Raw genomic sequence first — 6,000 nt, 5'->3', positions numbered from 1 at the left:
ACTTCCCATTGCTAACGGAGCCTGGACACTATTTTTCGTGCCACTCCGGTGAGCCTCCGGTCGTGCACCACCGTTAACCGGTCGTGATCCCTGTGCAGCGCCGCCGCACGAGTTCAAACCCCTCCCCCCCACCATCTCTGACCATCTGATCTTGAGCGAATGTCTCAGATCGCGTACCCCTTCATCTTGGTGTAATCGGTCCACCGTGGACCATGGACCGGCCCTCTGGCTGTGGTCCTTGGGTCCATGGGTTTTTCAACAGAAAAATAAATCGGTTTTGGTTTATGATGTTAGCATGCGCAATAAAAAGGATTTTTAGTATAAAAAGAAATCTAGAAATTCTCTGGAATTAGGTATATTTGCAGATAAAACCCTAGAACTTCTAACGCTCATGACTTTTTGCTCATAGCTCCAATTTGGGTGATTTTCATGCTCAAATTCTCGTAGAGTCATGTAGAATCTTTTATATGGTTTTTACTATGTTTTAATACTGTTTGGTGTACTGTTCTTAGTAGTTTCTCTTGTGTGCTTTTTCAGTGTGCCATTTAGGAGGTGAGCAATTCGTTAACCTGAAAAACCAAGCTTTTGCAGACTTCGAGCAACCCTCCGCTGAAGGCAAGTAGCCTTAAACATTTTATACTCCGCAGAGTTTGCACACTTTACCCACAAGTTATTATCAACTCTTTTGCCAGTACTCATCGGTACCTTACACACTTCTGAGGTGTGCATCGAGAGATCACTACAAGGCCGTTACAAAGCTCCCGCCGACCCGAAGCACCCATTGAGGTTTCACCGCTAACAGTGATTCTATCACTGCAGAAGCCCCCTCTTGTGCCATTCAACCGTCCATTTCTGCCCACAGAATCAGCGGGGTGGCTAATTAATTGGCTAGGCCATACCCATATAAGCCTCATGGTTGCGCTGTTCAGTCAGGATACATGCTTCAAGAACCAGTCCTTAGGATCTCACATAGGAACAACCACAAACCACATGTGCATTTCCCGCACACGTGCATTCCCGCACCATCATCACACAACCATCCTGTTAGGATTCCGACACCATGTTGCTACAAAATTACCATACCCGGTTCATGTTGCATAATTATTAGTCAAATTTAACATTTACCCCAACCATGACAGCAACTATCATATCTACCATTCATTTCCCATGACTCATCAACAACGACAAGGATATTCATACAAAAATCTAGTAAACCCTAATCATAGGCTTTCATTTTAGACAAGTATGCAATGAAGGATAAATAACTACATATACACCCTAAAATAGGAGCAGCTGATCGATCAGCCGTGCTCACGGTCAAGAGCGGCTTGGACTTCTTCTTGATAAGCTGGGCCGTTAGCGCGGTGGGAATGGGCTTCCTAAAAAGCGAGCCCCGGCCTGGGTCAGCATAGAAATGATTTCAAACGAAAGATAAAAATCGGTTGGTGGTTTTCTGGTCCTCCGTAGGTACTTGTGGCTCGGGATCTTGTCCCCCTGGTGCGAAAGTTTCCTTCCCTAAAAAGCCCAGCCGAGCCGCACCGTAGTCGAGCCGCCCCGCCGGACCGAGCCAGCTCCCCTTCTTCCTCCTCCACCAGCTTTAATCCCCTCCGCTGGCCACCATGATTCCCGCGCCTCCCAGTCACACCCCAAAATTCCGATTTTGGGTTGTGAGCATTTTAAAACAATAAAATAACATTTTTCCTGGAATTTGAAAGCTTTTCCAAAATAAATTTAGAGTTTAAAAAGAATTTGTTTTGTGTGATGAAAAATGTATTTATAACATATTAGAATAGGTTAAGGAATTTCAAGGTTGGATAAATCCTTGTTCCATTTTTCCCTTATCATCCAAAAATCCTATGTGGACAATCTCATCTCATGTCCTTTTTGATCCAACCCAATGTGCAATGCCTGTCCTCAATGTTTTCTCTCTAGCCTGTGGCTACAGACCAGCAACATGCCATCAACCTTGCATCACGTTGGATTGCTAGCAGGACAGCCCACATATGTGCTAAAGCTAGCCCAAACCAGCTCACTTGCATGTGCATGTACCTGATCATTTCCACCCACCTCCAAACGACATCGTCCATTCACCTGGCAGCCATGGCCGTCCAGCTGCCCATCTCCATGGCACTTGACCTCCCCTCTCTCCCCATCATTTCTTCATTCAATCCCCCACATCAATCCAATCTTTATACCCCACAATTCAAGATCAAAAACTGCTGCTCTAAATGTCTCTAATGGCCATAATGGCAATTGAAGCTGGCTGCCAGTTACTCCTCGTCGCCAGTTTCGTCTTATCACTAAAATTCGGAGTTCAAGATGGCCTCAAATGCAAAGCTTGATAATACCAAAGTTGTAGGACTCGTCAGATGCTTCGATTTGCACCTATGGAAGTCCCTATTTGGATAATGGAGCTAGGAGTTATGGACACCGAAATCAGTGCTGCACAGATTGGTCTGAGTTCAAACGGTTTATTTTGTGATGCATTTTTGGAAATTAAGATGGCGTTTCTAGAAATTCCAATGAATACCAAAGTTGTAGATCTTTTTGAGTACTACAATATAGAATTCAAAAACGTCCAATTTGGAGTTAGTACAGTGAAGATATCATCCTCCAACCGAGCTGTCGATTTCATCTTCCTGCACCAGTTCGCTTCATCTTCCTGCACCAGTTCGCTTCATCTTCCAACTCCGGACTCTTCCTCTCCCCCTTCATGTCCAGCAGCACCCAGGATATAAATAGGAGCTCCACACCCTCCCTTGCCCCTTCCCATTCCTCCCAAAACCCTAGCAGCCACTGCCATCCTGCACGGGTGTCGTTCGCTGTCACAGACAGCAATGTTGTCGCCGATTGGCATCCGCGTTTCCAGCGATCTGTCTAGCCAAATACCTTGATATTTTGCCAAGATGTACCCCATGTTGTCCCCCACCACGTCCCAAGATAGTTTGTCCAGACGAGGACAGATGACGCTGGGATCTACGTCCTCATCTGTGCTGCTCTATGTCTGGTCGCGTCCAGGGTGCGAACTGAAGAATCCATCGGCGTTCCTGATGATCCAGCGAAGATCCAGCCAAGCCACCCATTTCACCATGCAAAATGTCGAGGGAACATCAAGATCTCTAAAGGGCTCGACCATATCTTCATCGGCACTATGGGAACGTGAGCTCGAATTCCAGAGTCTCCGCGAATTCTTCTTCACCGATCATCGTAGCAAGCTGAGGACCCCGGACCAACCCCTTCCCCTCCTCCTTTGCACTGCATGGATGCCATTTATGATCCCTAACCGAACCCCAACCCCGACCAAGGCCCGATCTATGTCGCCATGATCGTCGCCGTCGTGAACAGACGCACCGTTGCGGAGGGAATCGGTGTTCCCCGACTGATCAGAGGTCGGATCACCGTGCCCTATGACCAGCACGTGTCCCTAGATGTTCCCCATGCATTCACCAACCAGATCAACTATTAGAGCCCTGACACCACTGGAATCCACGTCGGCGTTGCTGCTGCCCCAGTCTGGAGTTCAGATCACGTTCCCCAGTGAACTAGCACTCCAATTCATGAGTCATTTTTCTGAGACGTACCTCTACTAGTCGTGTACATCTTAACAAATCGGTTTGTCCATAGCTACAACAGAGCCTCCATTCTCGACGTTGCAATCCCTGCTGCCCAGTGTTTGACACGTCCTGCACACCTAGAACATCAGCCACGTTCTCTGGCAAAACGGAGCTCCAATCACCAATCCCTTTCATCAGGATGTGCCCCTGGTCGTCCTCAACAACCCCTAGAAGTAGTTCGGCCAGAAGAGCATCGACGCCAATGATGTTGTGGTCGCTGCGCCGCTACCCCCATGTCTGTAAGTGTTCTGCACGTGCACCTGGAATGCATTCGCATTCGCATTCACTGACAATCCAGGAGCCATTTGGATGCACCGACTGCGTCACGGTGTGATACATCACATCTTCTATGTGGACTCATGAGGGTTCCCTCGGATCTGCAGCGACGCCACCAGGAACGCAATCCCAATTTCCAACATCATTGCACAATCTTGCCTCCACCCTAGCATTGTGTTCCTTATACGTATGAAGCTCTGTGTTCAAGTACTTTCATTGAATTCATAATCTTTCTTTAGGAACGTGCACATATTCTTCGATGCGTCTATGCGCGGACACCATCGAAGCTGAGAACGTTCATCTCTGTTTTACCAGTACCTCGAAACTTCTCTAACAAGACCAACCATAAAACCGAGCTTGTCTTCTCGCATTCTACACCCGTGCTCTCCTTGATTTGTTGAAACACCATTGCTGCCCAACGTCAACATCAATGATCGCCACCGCTGTTTCCATCTAATCGTGCACCTCACCGCCTTTAGCTCGCCGATACGCGTGTGCTTCTATACCTCGGGTCAACCTGAGCCCTCCATGAGTTCATGGCTGCGCAGCAACTCCGTTTGCACCATCTCCATCAACCTCAGACCTTTCCCCCACCAGCGATGCCAAGATCCCACCGCCGGTTGACTCCTCCATGACAAACTCCCCTGCTCTGCTCTCTGATCTCGCTCTCTTGGTGAGAATCCCAAATAACCCCTCCAGAGATCCTTTATTTCTATCTTTACTTTCCTGTTTATGATGTTTACATGTTAGCCCATGCCTTCTAAGTTAATTATGTTCCAGCCCTTATTATTCAAATAAAATACATCTATTCAAATCTTGTTCGGCGAATTTCATTCAAATCCAAGCAACACTCTATGAATTTGCCTAAATCTCGTATCCTATCCAGCCATAGAGTTTTTTATGATGTGATTCTTCTATTTGATGTATTGTCCTTAGTTATTTGTGTTTTCTCTTTTTTCGGTTGTTCCTACGAGTAGACGACTATGTTCCGAAGCAGTACGAGGATCTCCAAGACCAACAGTTTAGAAATCCATGATCTACAAAGTCACAACTTTGAGATATGCCTAAACTGAGTTTACAAATATCACTGAGCAGCAACCAGGAAAGTGTCCTTGAACATCGTGCACCTATTTTAGGACTTTTATATTAATTGTTTATCATTATTGCATGCTTGTCTAATTTGAAATCCCATGATTAGGGTTTACTAGATTTTGTATGATTATCCTTGTCGCCGTTGATGAATCATGGGAAATGAAGGGTAGATATGCTAGTTGCTGTCATGGTTTGGGCAAATGTTAATCTTGACTAATGTTTATGCAACAAGAATCGAGTATGGTAATCTTGTAGCAACATGGTATAAGGATCCTAACTGGATGGTTGGTTAGAGGTGGTGCTACACAACAGGTTTGTGGTTGTTCCTGTGTGGGATCCTATGGACTGGTCCTTGAAGCATGTGACCAGGCTAAACCGCAACCATCCACAGGGCCTATATGGGTACAGCTTGGCCAATTAATTAGCCACCCCTCCGGTTATGTGAGCACCATTGGACAGTTGAGTGTTTCAAGAGGGAGCTTCTGCAGTGATGTAATCATCTATTAGCGTTGAAACCTTAGTGGGTGCTTGCGGGTTGGCGGGAGCTTTGTAAAGGCCTTGTAGTGATCTCTTGGCGCACACCTCAGAAGTGTGTAAGTGTTTGGCCGGTATGGCAACATGGAGACTATCACCTGGTAATGCGGGTGATGAAAATCACAACCCGTGGGGAAAGATGGGCAAACTCTGCAGAGTATTAAACTGATCGATTAGCCATGCTCACAGTCAAGAGCGGTTTGGACTTCTTCTTTATTAGTTGGGATCAGGATTCTGGGATGGATGATCGGGTAGCCAGATAATGGGATTACCTGGTGAGTTTTGGTAGCCAGATATGGAATATCTGGTGAGTTTGGTAGTCGGATGAAATCCAATGAGCTATTCTTCTTGTTTAAGTACACTTAGTAAATAGGATGCCTGTTTCTCGAAGTTATAAGTTAAGTTGCTTAGTGCAGTAAACCAGTGTCTAACCTTTTCTTGACTTAAGTCCTCATGTCATACTTTCCTACACTTGCGGAGTACA

The sequence above is a fragment of the Phragmites australis genome, chromosome 5, assembly GCF_958298935.1.
Source record: "Phragmites australis chromosome 5, lpPhrAust1.1, whole genome shotgun sequence".
In the NCBI taxonomy this organism is placed as follows: Eukaryota; Viridiplantae; Streptophyta; class Magnoliopsida; order Poales; family Poaceae; genus Phragmites; species Phragmites australis.
The sequence above is the reverse complement of the archived record's forward strand: the minus strand, read 5'-3'. Positions refer to the sequence as shown.